Here is a 15,804-nt window from a genome sequence, read left to right on the forward strand (position 1 = left end):
TGTGTGTGATACCCAATTTCCACGTTGCACTTGAGTTTTATGAAGAAAGACTTTAGTCTAAAATATTCAGTTCTCTAGAATTGAACAGTTTTACTTTCAGGAGGAATCTATGCAAGCAAAGTCAAGGGAGAAATGAAAAATTATCTGCTGAATTTGGCTCCTGTGCTTTGAAAAGCAGCTTATGCAAGCCAACCCCAAATTCTTCTATCATCTGCTAGAATAATAAGCATGTTTTCACACATTGAATGTTTTAATCCTATTTGTCAGGTTGTTAGCTTGTGTTTCCAAATCTCTGATTTAAACTGGCCCACGGAATCTCTGGTTAACTAAAGTTTAGTAAAAGGAAATGACTCTCTGTCACCAGGCTGTTAAAAGGTCAACAAAAGTGACGGCTTCACCATCTCAATTGCAGATTTTCAGCTAAAAGCCAACTGATGTCAAGATTAAGTCAAAGCTGAGACCTCATCATAATAAACAGATTGTCAAAACAGCAAAGCACTCCATAGCTTAGTATAGGCAGCTTAGGACAGAGAGGGGGCACCCTTAAAAGCCCAATTACTGCTTTGTCATTCTAAGGTTACTCTTTTCATCTTGAAAGTTTATTGGTCTTCCATACATAATTTTAAAGAGAGAGAAAGAGAGAAAGGAAGGAAAGAGAGGCTGCTTCTGTGTTCCTGGCTTTCAGTTACCTCATTAATTTTGATATCTGTGCTAATATAGAAACAACTAAAAAGAAACAACTAAATGAAGAAGTAGAAGTAAGTGGTAGAAACTTGGCCAAACATAATGGCAGAGTCAGCAAATAGAAAATGACAATGATGATGGTAATGCACACTAAAGATAAAATTGATTTATTTGCAGTAAATCTTAATTAAAATGATGCCATGGAGGTTGGACCTCCAGGTCTAGATAAAAACAAAACTTTAAAAAGAAAATGGAAAAAGATAATAAATTAATAGAAGACATAATAGGGGAGAGGCTTTTGGATCCATTTGCAGTTATATAGGTATCTTTATGCATTTGCTTATAGAAACTTGTAGTTGTGTTGTGTAAATTTAAGGATACTGTGCAGTAAGATATCTTGTGTAATCACCTATGCATACAGTGAGATAGAAACAATATATTGAGTTCATATTATAAACCACACTCTTTTCTGAAATTTTGAAATAAATTAGAAAGCAAAAGACAGAAATTGCCACCAAATAAACATCTTTGTGATGTTTACATTCTCAGAGTAAGTGGGAAATGTTTTGGTTTTGTAAAAATGTAGATGGTGCAGTGGAAATTTGGACCTCAACTGTGTGTGTGTGTGTGCATGTGTATATTTATTTTTGTTGGGACGATCGCAATTTTAAGTAGATTAGAGCATTTAAAGCAGGATTGATTGAGAAAATATTTTTGCAATAATCTGTAGAACTATTGTGACAATTTTGACTAATAATTTAAAATCATAACATGACTAACATTAAAAACAAAAAAAGGAACATGGGTAGAAAGGAGCTGGGTTAATGTAAAATATTAAAGTAAAATATTCATGGTAAATGATGGGTCTTCATGGTAAATTTTTTCTCCTTTGCAGAATGTTTGAACATTTTAAATAAAATGTTGGAAAATACAGAATTTTCTCTGTACACATATGTACTATTTTACGCATTTCTTCTTTTCCATCTTTTTTTACTTTCTCAGGCTTTAGGCCTATAACTCTAAAAATTACATATGAAAAGTTATTTAAACTTTATTCTGTGTTCTACTATTCTGACAATGATTAAGCTCCAGAAATCAAGCCTACTTTCCCCACATGACTTTGTATTCAGAACTTTATATCTAAACATTAACATTTTATGTAAATTTTCTCTCTCAATTCCAAAACATGGAGTAGCCAGAGGGAGAGCCTCATATACAGTCCTCCTGGAAGTTACACTAGAATTAAGTTTGTGTAAAGAGACAAGAACTTCACTCTAGGAATGTACAATGTATTTTTTGGAAAGAGGTACAGTATTATCTATGTAACCAGTGCCAGTTATTGGCTGACTCCAAGAAATAAAATGATTTCAATAAGGCAAAGACAAAATGTCACTGTGCATTCACTCACAAATAGATTTTTTTAAATTATAAACTCATAGTTACTTTTTACAGCTTATTGGATGATATCCCTAAAGTTACGGTGTACATATAATAACTTAACAATTATTATGAGTTTTTTAAAGAAAAAAAGTCTCCCTTTCTAATAAAAAAACATGTTATTTTATACCAGTGCATTTTTTAAAGATGAAGAGAATCTAGATAAAGAAAGGAATCCCTAATTTCCAGAAGTTGGTTCCCACGAGTGCAAGGTACTTTATACAGGTGGCCCTTGAACAACATGGGTTTGAACTGCATGTGTCCACATATACACAGACCTTTTACAATGCAGTATTATAAATGTTTTCTCTCTTCCTTATTATCTTCTTAGTTATATTTTTCCTCTAGCTTCCTTATTGTAAGAATATAATAGATAGTACATATAACATACCAAATGGGTGTTAATTGACTGTTTATGTTATTGGTAAAGATTCCAGTTATTTAATATGGTGTTCGGGGAATGAAAAGTTGTTCACAGATTTTCAACTGCACGGAGAGTCAGCACTCCTAGCATTGTGTAAGAGTGAACAGTATATCTGTCCTTAGTAGATAATAGGTGCTTATTTTTGTAGAATTTCTAAGTAAGTAACTATACAGCTCAACATATGGGGGGGGGCTTCAAGTCGCTACATATTCATCTGTTCCTCTGACATTATCATATACGTGTTACACTCTTTTAGTAGTCAGAGATCGTGTCTCCTTTCCCTTTTTTCTTTTTGTTATTTTTTTCCCTGTCCACTTTTTCTTCCTGTTGACACAAAGGATTTCACTGATTTTATACAGAAGTTTCTCAAGAAATTGTGAGGGTATATTCATATTTTTGGTAATGCTTCTTTGTCAAATATCATACCCAGATTTAACAACATACAAACTTATGAGCCATCAACATCAGCAGCAGCATAGAAAAAATAATAAATAGCCTTTTCGTGATTAAAAAAGGATGAAAAGTTTCTGATACTTCCCAATCCTTAAGGCGCCATTATGTATTATCAATTATGAAAATGATGCTAAACTTATACTAGGGTGAAGCTTTGAACATGCCGAAATTCATGCAAAATAGTGTTGGTAGATACAAATTTGACAGGATGGTGAAGGCGGAGATCCTCCCTGGGAGTTGTTCTTAGGGAAAAGAGAGCCACTTTGCCCAAGGCTATGTTTTGTCCTTGCTGGAGCCCATATCCAGTGACTAGTTCTGCCGGAGTTTAGGGTCTGGCCTCCTTGTTTCAAGGTCCATCCGAGATCCTAAGCTGAACTTTGTCCCAGCTGAGTCCTCTGTTGCCACAATACCCAAGTCCTGTTCCCCACCCTGTCCAGTCCTGCTTCCCTCCTGTCAACAGGTGACGTTTCTGAGAATGTGTCTCCACAGATCGTCTTCCTATTGATTTCAGGTTTTCGGATCCTATTTTCTGGAGAAATCAGGATGACGCATTCTTAGAGAAAACAAAAATATGACATTTCTAAGGATCAAAAAACACACATTCTGTTTTATATAACAATTGTAACTACAGCAAACTTCTACTTTATCTGCAGTACTGGCTTTGGCTGTAATTTTAACTCAGCTACTGCCGTAGAGTGGTCCTCTGTGTTACTATAATTTCTCTAATTTCCTTATGTACATAATGTATTATTCATAGAACAAATTCATGATATAATGAACTAAATAATGTAAGAAAACACACTTAATGGCTTTTCTAACTTAGATTAAACATTCTGAGTTAGGGCATATTTCAGTAGATAAATGTAGGGTACTTGCTCATCTTCTAATGACAGCTAGTATTCACAGATGGATTTCTACAAATTGTTTGCATTTGGAAATCAATCTCAATTTCAAAAGCAGGGCAAGATGCAGAGAGGGGAAAAAAAGAGCTCCATATATCAACTTACTTATCAAATCAATTGAACAGTCTCTTATAACCAGAACGTGACTGAAGAAAAAATAATGCTGTTTCCTTTTGACATGCCAGAAGTTAAAGTCCATTTAAGAATTTTATTTTTAATACTTGTAAGAATAACTTAGTAAGAAAATCTCATTGTTATGCTGTCAATGCTCAATTGTAAGCGGTAATGTCAAAGACCACATAGTTTTGTACAGTACTAGGAAATGCAACACAAAACTAATAAGTGATGGGACATCAAAAACATGTAATAAACACTACAATCTCATTCTTTGCAAAACCCAATTTTTCTCCGAAGAAGAAACAAAAATTACAGGTGAGCTATGACAGTATTAACTCCTTAACAAAAACCATACTAAATAATAGCTTCTGGAAAACTTTTGATTTTTACATTTTTCCTTTCACACTATGTGATTCTGTACTCTATTTCACAGAACAATGCTCTGCTGAACGCTGTCACTCTCACAAATGGTATGGTAGCTGTCAGTGATTTTCAAAGAAAGCTGAATAATATGTACATATCTTATTTTAATGTGTTCAGAACACATGGACCTTTTTGGTGTTAGGAACGAGTAAAGAATTTGACCATAAGGTGAAGCATGGCTCATGCTGTGGGGCCAAACAGCATGAAACCCCATGCTTCATTAGTGATTTTCCTGATAGCAGCTGGCCAATGGATCATGAAAATGAATCAGAAATATTAGGGCTTTTTTTTTTTCCTTTTCTCACTTTCTGCATTCACAAGCAATTATGAACAGTTGGATCCTACCTTTCAGTGGGTAGTATTTCAGTTCTCTGCTTTTAACTTTATGGGTTTCTATTCCAAAATCATATGCCCTAACTCATGCATTTGTTACAGATAACAAACCCATTTGAAGATCTTAAAATGGGTATCTTCCAGGAAAAGTGGATGTTAGAAAATAGGCCTTTCTTTTAAGGGGAAAAATTCCCGCAATTGTTTTTGAAGTCAAACTACCGCTATTAAAGACAAAATGAGTATATGCATTTTGTGTCTTTCTCAAGACCACTGAGCAAGGACATAAATCAGAATGATACTTACTCCGATGTTTTGAGAGCTACTCCACAATTCTCTCTCCAGACCCAACAGGAGCAAAAAGAGCAGAAATTCAAATTAATTAATTAGATATCTCTAAGAATCATTTGCATCATACTATGTGATGCTGGGTATTCTGGGGTGGGAGATATGTTGTCCATGAATAGGCATCCCTTCAATGCTATTTCCTTAGTATGCAAAAACTGAATGCATATCATGGGGGTGAGGGAGGCCTTAGTGCAACAAAAATTTTAACTATTCATTAAAATTATCTCTCGCAATTAGTTGGAGTTCCATTACAAGGTGAACTCAAATCATTAAGAATAGCCACTTTCTATGTTTGTAGTTCAATATCACCTATCCCAGCAACAATAATATTTAGTTGCAGAATAAAGTTCAATTCCTATTTATTCTTTTGAAGGTAACTTTTAGACTCTCTGAATACAATAAAGCAATTTGTATTCTCAAATCACTATGATGGTTTTAACAAATGAAATAAAGCTATCTTTAATCAGGAAAAGAACTATGCAATCAGCTACAGAACTGACCATGGGAACGTCTAGTTCAGGGAAAGTAACTTATTTAAAGGATATCTGGAATGGCTAAAAACTAATATTACCCTGCAGTCTATTTTATTTCTAGAGTGACTTAAGTCGTAGAAATGTGCTTGTCTCAACATCTAGTGATACCTTTCAAAAAATAAAATAAATTGAAAAACGGCATCTTTTAAGATGTATTGAAAAATAAAATAGAAATTAAGCAAGACTGTTACCTATTATTCTACAGTGCTGGGTAATTTTACATATCGTGTAATCAACCATGTGATGTTCTCTCTAACCAGGACTATTTATTTTCACTTGAGCAGTTATGATTTAACTGTTCATTTCCATCAGTGTTAACCTTTTTGCCTACATGAATTTTTCAGGTTAATTACATAGGACCAGGTTTTCCTCATTGAAAATGCTATTGAAATTTCTCAAATCATGACGTTAGTACAAACCAGATGAAACCAATTAACAATCCATCTCAAATGTCTTTCTTTCAGGTTGTTTCAATTCTTTCCTATTTGTATAAGCATCATATATAATCTCACAAAACATTCTTCCATCCTTTACTATTACATTGCCCTTTTCAAAGCTAACAGTGCCTTGCAATAATGCTGAATTATATTCACTCATTTTCTCTGTTTATTATGCTACAATCATTTGGAGTTATCATTTTGCTCTTTTTTCCCCACTTTTTAATTACACGTCTCTCATAAGAGAATCTAAACTATATCTCAAAATGTAACATGTCTTATTCTCAACTCCATCCTCAGTCCTGGGAAGTTACCTGATGAGTAAGATGTATCCAATAAATATTTATTTATCAACTGGATAAAGTGCTTTACTATTTCTTTTTTTATATATGTACCAAAAAATCACCAAACAAAGGCTAACAATCCTACCTGTTAATCCCTGTTCCAATCATGACTGACTTTTCTCCCATAAATGTGCATAAATCACTTCTCTATGCCCTAGTTTCCCTGAGGGATTTGGCTAAATCATATGTAAGCTCCTTTCCAATGATTCTGCCTCAATAACTGATGGAATCTATAAACTCTAATATTTATTTTAAATTTCCTCTCATTTTTCTCCCTTAGATGTTAGCTACAGCAAGGAATTTCATCACCTAGGAAAATGTAAGGTATACACCTAGTTGAGATAGAAAAGCAGTGCTGATGGTGTTCATTCTGTTTTTATTTTTAGATTACTTGTTCAGTTTCTTCAATTTTCTAAACATGCTGATGTTTAAAATCATTCCTGTTGTTATGTTTGTGAAGCTATTTTCATTTTTTCATTCCTTAAAACTTTAATGGTTCTGCCAACTCCCCCATAGCCCTTTTTCTCAACAATTTCAAATACCCTTTCAAGAATTTTGCTTAAAATGGAAATGGAAATGTACTGCAATTGTGTACACAAGAAGAAGAAACTGATGTGATGAGATGATATGGAAGTGTCAGGTATGTGAGAGCCTTTCTAGGAGGGCCTTTTGAGTCTTCAAACTGTGAATCTCTGCCTTTGTAGACCTGGATACTTTCCTATCCTTGTATTATTTATCTTTTAATCCACAACTCTGTTAAAAGGCCTATAAAATGAAGGAGACTTTTTGTTGACTCAAGCCTAAGCACTTTTTGCGTTGGCTCCATTTTACTGAGTACATTACTAAGTGGGTTTAGCCTCAGGAGAGGCAGTGTTATGTTGCTCTACTCCGAATTTCCGATTTGCCAGAGAGCTCTCTTACAGCTATTGCTTACTAAAAGAGAACCAAGAAGGGTTTTTGCAGCAAAATATTCTCAGGCCAACTATGATTCATGAACAATAAGCATTCCACATCATGTCTGCAATCATTATCAAAAGACTTAATTTAGACAGAGGAATGGAAGCTTCTTTTGGTTTTCTAGTTGCCGGTTCAGTCCTTTCTGCTCCCAGATGTTTAATCACCATCACATAGCATCAAATTAAAAAATGAGAGAAAAAGGGATATATGTAAATTCTACAGAATATATGTATAGACTATAGAGATAACTCTGAAAGGGAATATATGTATATTCTACAGAGATAAAAATTGCATACTAATACACTAGAAGACAAATTTTACTTTAGGTCTTTCTGGTTCTAAAGCATATGAATTTGTTTTAAAGTACTTGAGTTAGGATCTCTACAAAAGTGTATCACAAACATGATTCTTCATTGTATGCTGTTTGACTTTTTAAAATATTCTCCTACAAATAACAAATGCTAATGGTACCAAAAGAAGTAATAATATATAGAAACACTTATGCATTGATTTCTCCTTCCAACGCAAACTCTTCAGGTTTCCATTGAACATAGATTTATGCGTACCCTTTATGCTTTCCTCTATGATCATTAACACATATAAAGACACAAGCATACTCACAATTTAAATTATTTTAAAAAGTATATTTAAATGTTTATTTACCCTGTTAAATATCTTTGACCTATATCCTTGCCAAAAGTTAGCACCTTAAATTTTTAAAATAGATGCACTTTATACTCCCTCTATATTTTTTTATTGTTTTAATGTTCCCTATTCTCTTTAATTCTGTTATGAGCATTCAGTTTGTTATGCACATTTTAAAATTACAAACTTCTTTTCTAGGTAGCAATTAACCTGCATCTTTTCATTTAGGAAAAATTTTTGTTGTTTTATGTCTATGTAAGAAGAATCCAAAGTAATGAACTTCAATTTTGTAAAAATGTATATTTTAAATGTTAATAGACTCTCCTATATTTTTTCCAAATGAATTTTAACAATGACCCTTAACAGTAGAATGCATAAGGTTACCTGTTGCCCAAAAGATCACCATTCCTAGTGAACAGGAAATAACTCATGGGTATTTTAATTTGCATTCAATAATTAATGCCTGAATGTGGTAAGTTTTCCATATATCTATACTAGTACCATTAGTACCAATATTACTAATTATATTATTTGTGTTTCTTAAGACTTCATATTCACTTTTTTGTTTTAGAATCAGCCTTTTCTCTTTCAGCTATCTCTGGTTATGTACAAATCCATTCTCTTTTGGTTACTGGACCTTTATAGAAAGATTTATCATTTGATAGAAAATGCCCTTCTCATACCCCAGAGTATTTTATGTTTGTTATTTGCCATAAGTAGCACAAATTAAAATTTTTAATATTACTGGTACCATAGTTCCGTATTAGGTAATATTTCTAGTCCAAGTAGGCACAATTTTATATCTGATAATTACTAATATTAAGTGTTCTCACCATCACACATGATTATAGAATGTGAAACAGTTAAAATATACATTAAAAAAGACTGAAGAAACTCGTGATACAAGTTGTTTATCAATAACAGTAGAAACAATAGTAATAAGCGTGTATATAAATGAAAAGTTTTAATGTCTTATCAATCCCTTGATGATTAAATTTTGATCTAAGATGTGTAAGTTAATAATGTATACTAAGAGAGGTGGCTTAGTCCATTAAGTGTTCAACTTCAGCTCAGGTCATGATCTCATGGTTTGTGAGTTCAAGCCCTGAATTTGGCTTTGTGTCGACAGCTGAGAGCCTGGACCCTGCTTCAGATTCTGTGTCTCCCTCTCTCTCAGCCCCTGCTCCACTTATGCTTTCTCTTTCTCTCTCTCTCTCTCATAAATAAACATTAAAAAATTAAAATAATGAAAATATATTATAATATATTAAAGACTTTTAGAATTTTGTGAAACTATTTCCAATAATATCTGTGTACCCACCATCCAGTTAAAAATATATATATAAGATATTACCAAGTCGGTTTCAGACACCTGTGTACTCATTGTTTATTTCATAAAGTCCTTTTAACAAAGATAAATTATCTTGAATTTGATGTTTCTGTTTCTTATTATCATACATTTCTGATTATTTTATAATATACATAAACATATATATGAATATATTTTGCCTTTGGTTTTCATGTTTTTAAACTTTATGGAAATAATATTATACTGATGATTNGACTAAGCCACCCAGCGCCCCCTGATGATTGTATTCTTTTAGAAACTTTCCATCATTCAATACCAGGTTTATTATGTTCATCAATGTAATTTAACATATATATATATCATATAATATATAAATATATATAAAGCTATCAATACATAGTATTTAATTATACAAATATACTCACAATTTATTCATTTTGTTGCTGATGAATATAGTTTTTTCTAATATATTGCTTTCAGAAAAAAATTCTTATGTTCTAAACGTTCTTTCATGTTTCATAATTCCTTCTGTGAAATTTTATTTGCATTTTATACCAAAATGAAATTTCTGGGCTCGGGTGTATGCTATAAAAATCTATTTTACTGCACAAAGCAAAATATTTATCAAGTTCAATTACTATTTACAAAAAATAGTTCAGTTCTGAAAATTTATTCCAACATAACAAATAAAATTATTTTTCTGTTGTGACATTTTCTATTTTTAATGTGTATTTAGAATTAGCAATTTGCAATAACTTTTCTTTCGCTATTATAATCCCTAGGAATATTAATTGCTCCCTCTATTTTGGATTTTATTATATTTTAAGTGTTTTTTAGTAGTTTTATTTATATGTAATTAATCTATTTTTGTGAGTTTTATTCCTAAGTAATTTTATGGATTTCTGCTATTATTCTGAATAGGATTTTTAAACCAATTCCATGCTTGGCTAATTATGGCCAATAAAGTAACAATTTTGTATATGCTTTTTTTTCAGTAAGTTTATCAAATTCTCTAACATAAATATGAATTAAAACTTTAATGAACATGTAGTAAGTGCTTGTAATCCTTGAATGCTTGCTTTACAAAACATAATTTGTTATCAATTCAACTATGGTAAATATTAATTTTATAAAGTAAGATTTGTTTTTAATTAAAATGTGAAAGATGCACATTAAAAAACTCTAAAAAGTAAATATTGCAACTAGATTAAAGTGATCTGAGATACTATCCTAAAATACTGTTAAAGAAAGATTAATGGCTTTTATGTACAAGATATAGAATAAAAGATAAAAGAAATTCTGAATCATTTCAAGGGAGAAAAAATTAAACCTTCATACAAATACATGATCAAATGAAAAATAGTTGAAATATATTAGTTTAGATCTTTTGAAATAGTATCAATAGCTCAAGAAATGAAGAGAAACCCAACCTTTTACTGAAAGTTTCATAAATACAACTGAGTTATGTTTTTACTCTGAGCTATGCTTAGTAAGATGTTAATAAATTTATGCTAAGTGCTTAAACTAATTTTTTAAAATTTATTGAATCCAAAAGAATTTTAATGAAGTAAGAATTATGTATCATTTGAAGTTTCTCTAAAGTATAGCTTCAGTCAGTGAAATAATATTTTTGCTAATTTTAAAAAGATAGATTTTCAGTACCTTTGTGCAGTTAATATCCTTTTTGTCCCATTTAATATTTCACACCAGTGTCAGTATCACAAGTTTTGCTTACTCATTAAATGTTTTGCTGGCCATTGCCTGTTTGCTCATAGATCACTCAGCAGCCTTCCTCACTTTGCTCCTCTGTGTTTCAGTGATGCGAACTCCTGAAGAAACATTTTCCAGGCTCCCTTCCAACTAGCTGCCATTAGGAGGCAGAGGCAGGGCCAGCTTCACGGGCCTGTGGATGGAGCAGTGGCACGTGACTGCCTTAGAAAGACTCCATGCATAGTCTAATGTCCCACTGTTTCTGTCTTGAAATTCTTAATAAAAAATATTTTTACTGGAAAATATTGAGATTTTTTTGTATACTTAGTGATTGTATGTTTCAATGTTATAATTAGTTGTACACCCAACCACTTGCTACCATTTTGTACCACGTTCTCATATTTCATGATGTATCCTGCCCTGACATGATTTTGTGCAATGATAGTCTTATTCATTTACGGATGCCTCCCCTGACTACATTCAACTCTGTGAAAGGAAAAAGCCTGGCATCTTTTCTCTACTGCTGAATCCCCAGTGCTTAGAATTCTGCTTGACTAATTGAAGATGGTTTCATTCAATTAGTGAATTAAAGATCGCTGATGCTCATTATCTACTTTCTGTCTGTAGGGAAAATTTTTTTCAACAAGTTAAGAAGGTTTCTTATATTGTAAATGTGATAATTCTTTGAATTCTGTTCTTTTTTTATCTGACATTTCATAAAACTTAACATTTTTATATTACTTATCATAAGTATGTACTCTATAACTCTCTTGCTTTTTACCTGTGGTTCCCATTATATGTTTAAGTGTGCTTTTTTTATGAGATGTCTCTCAAAGTACCAATTCACAATTCAGTAATCATAACTTTTTAAATTCCTCTCTTAATATTTTTAAAGTCTCATATAGAAATAGGTACCTTTGCAGGGCCTGAAGTTTATATAATTTAAGGACCCTTCTTCAAGAAGCATAATACAAATTTATAAAAACAAAGTTCTGGTGCCCTTGGAAAATCATGTTTGGCCAGAAACTTCCGTTAGTTCTGTATTCATATATCCTTGTGAGTTCTTGGTCTAATTCTAAAATGTTCCTCCATCATAGCCTTTCCGTTCTGCTTTTTCAGTTTATCTGCTTTTTGGTTTTGTTTTCATGACTAGAGACCATTCTCTGCTTGCTAAAGATGCTGTGGTAAAAATCACCCTTACATTTTCAACTTCTTCCTCAGACAGAGATTCACTGTGAAGGATACTTAGGTTTGGAGAGATATTTTTCCAGTAGAGATCCATACTTTCTATGAAGATGTTCAGTTCTATGAATTAAGGAACTGGCAGTTTCCCACGACAGGAACAACAGTTCTTTCAAATGATAATGGCTTCAAATGCAGTATGCTTTTTTTTTTTTTTTTTTTTTTTGCTAGAATGAGTCTTCTGGTCAATTCTGCTCAATATTCTTCCAGAAGAAGTCAAGGAATAGTTTTTCAAATAAATGTGTTTTTTTAATTAAAATGTAGTAGACATATAACATTATATTGGTTTCAGATGTACAATATAGTGATTGAACAATTCTATGCATTATTCTATGCTTATCATGGTAAGTACAGTCACAATCTGTCATCATACGATATTGTTAAAATATTATTGGCTGTTTTCCCTGTGCAGTACTTTTTATCATTATGATTTACTAATTTTATAACTAGTAATCTATACCTCTTAATCCCCTTCATCTATTTCAGTCTTCCCCCACCCCCATTCCCTCCATCAACCATCAATTCTCTGTATTTATGAACTGTTTCTGTTTTTTTAATTTGTTTTGTTTTATACGTTCCACATACAAGTGAAATCATATGGTATTTCTCTTTCTCTGTCTGGCTGATTTCACTTTTTTTATGTTTTTTATGGCTGAGTAATATTTCATTGTACATATACCACATTTTCTCTATCCATTTATCTATCAGTGGACACTTAGATTGCTGTTATATCATGGCTATTTTAAATAATGTTTGAAGAAACATAAATCTGCATCTGTCACTGCAAATTAGTATTTTTATTTTTTCAAGGTAAATACCCAGCAATGGAATTACTGGATCATATGGTATTTCCATAATTTTTTGTGATAATTCAATACAATTTTTGAGAGTGGTTGAATCAATTTATGTTTCCATCAACAGTGCATGAGGGTTCCCTTTTTGTGCCATTCTCACTAGTACTTGTCATTTCATTTTTTAAAAATGTTTTATTTATTCCTGAGAGAAAGAGAGACAGCATGATCAGGGGAGAGTAAGAGAGAGAGGGAGACACAGAATCTGAAACAGGCTCCAGGCTCTGGGCTAGCTGTTAGCACAGAGCCCGACACAGGGCTTAAATCCATGAACTGTGAGATCATGACCTGAGCTGAAGTCAGACACTTAACAGACTGAGCCACCCAGGCACCCTAGTACTTGTCATTTCTTGTCTTTTGATAGACATTCTGACAGTTATAAGGTGATATCTCGTTGTAATTTTGATTTGTATTTCCCAGATGACTAGTAATGTTTAGCATCTTTTCATGTGTCTATTAGCCATCTGTATATCTTCTTTGGAAAAAATGTCTATTTAGATCCTCTGCCCATTTTTTAGAAGATTAGTTATGGTTTTAGTGTTGAATTGTGTAAGTTCTTCATATATTTTAGATACTAACCCTTTATTAGATATCATTTGCAAATATCCTCTCCCATTCAGTAGGCTGCCTTTTCATTTTGTTCAGGGTTTTCTTCTCTGTGCAAAAACGTTTTATTTCAATGTAGCCCCAGTAGTTTATGTTTGCTTTTGTTTCCTTTGGTTGAGGAGACATATCCATAAATTTGTTGCTAAGGCTTATGTCAAAAAATTTACTACCTATGTTTTCTTAGGAATTTTATGGTTTCAGATCACGTTTAGATCTTCAATCAATTTTTTGCTTATTTATTGTGTGTGGTGTAAGAAAGTGGCCCAATTTCCTTCTTTTGCATGTAGCTGTCCACTTTCCTGAATACCACTATTAAAATGACTGGTTTTTCTCTAATGTATATTCTTGCCACTTTTGTCATAGATTAACTAACCACATAAGTATGGGTAATTTGCTGAGTTCTCTAACTTGTTCCACTGATCAATGTGTCTATTTTTTGTGCTAGTACCATACTGTTTTGATTACTACAGTTATGTGTTATATCTTGAAGTCTGGAATTGTTATGAGTCCAGTTTTTTTCTTCTTTCTCAAAAGTTCATTGGCTATTTGGGGTCTTTTGTGGCTTATACAAACTTCAGAATTATTTTTTATATTTCTGTGAAAAGATGCTATTGGTATTTTTATAGAGTTTACATTGAATTTGTGGATGCTTTGCGTAATGGGGAAATCTTGCCATTTGCAACGTGAATGGAACTAAAGTGTATTATACTAAGTGAAATAAGTCAGTCAGAGAAAGATAAATCTCTGATTTCACACATATGTAGAATTTAAGAAATAAAACAGATGAGCATAGGGGAAGGGAAGGAAAAATCAGATAAAAAGAGAGAGGGAGGCAAATCATAAGAGACTCTTAAATACAAAACAAACTGAGGGTTGCTGGAGGATGTTGGGTGGGTGATGGGCTAAATGGGTAATGGGCATTAAGGAGGGCACTTTTTGGCATAAGCACCTGGTGATATATTTAAGTGACTCTTGATTTCAGCTCCGGTCATGATTTTGCCATTGTGGGATCAAGCCCCACATGAGGCTCTTTGCTGAGTGTGCAGCCTGCTTGGGATTTCTCTCTTTCTCTCTCTCTCTCTCTCTCTCTTTCTCAAAATAAATAAAAAGTAAGAAAAAAAGAAGGCTGAATAGATGTAGAAAAGGACTAAGTAAGTTGTTGGTGGCAAACAACTCTGTAGGTAGGACAACATATGAAGAAGCAGTGTGACAGGAATTAGAAAGGTGTATTTGAGAAACTTAAAGAAATCTAGAGTGGTTGAACTACAGTAAAGGTAAAAATGTTATAACGTGAAAGAAGAGTGGCATGGCAAGCCTTGAATCATTTAACAGCAGTGTGAAGAAATGATTGAAGAAAGACAAGATGTGTCTCTGAAGAGTCGTTAGGAGTCCACTTCAAATCTGGATAGATGTGAACAAGAGGAGGAAAGTGTTTTGCAGTAATCAGTGAAGTCAGTGGTGATGAGTCAATGTGAATGCATGTAGGACATATCTCTCAGGCAATGATGGCAGGACCAAGTGATATCCTGAGTGTAGTGATCAGGGAGGGAAGCAGTTGTGTAAAGTGAAAGCTAGGTTCCAGGCTTAAGAAATTGGTTTCAAGGTGGCATTATTCACAGAAGTAAGTAAAACTTGAGGAATACAGACTTTAAGTAATTTAGGATTAAGATGTGTTTGCACCAACCAAAAGAATATGTTGAGGAGTCATGTCATGATGTGTAAGTGGACATGACCCTCAGGACATTGGTCTGGGCTAAGATAATCCTTTGGATCACATGAGCATTGAAAGTTGGTTGCAAATGTTATGTTGATTCTAATTTGAATTCTGACGTCGAGACTTGGTGGCTGTGTGATATTGGAAGAGTTTATTATCCTCTCTGATTCAAAGATAACTCGTCTCTAAATTGGGGGCCTTTAGGGGCACCTTGGTGGCTCAGCCGGTTAAGCATCCGGCTTCCGCTCAGGTCATGATCTCACAGTTTGTGGGTTCCAGCCCCGCGTCGGGCTCTGTGCTGACAGCTCAGAGCCTGGAGCCTGCTTTGGATTCTATGT

Source organism: Crocuta crocuta, unplaced genomic scaffold, assembly GCF_008692635.1.
Source record: "Crocuta crocuta isolate KB4526 unplaced genomic scaffold, BGI_CrCroc_1.0 scaffold439, whole genome shotgun sequence".
Taxonomy (NCBI): Eukaryota; Metazoa; Chordata; class Mammalia; order Carnivora; family Hyaenidae; genus Crocuta; species Crocuta crocuta.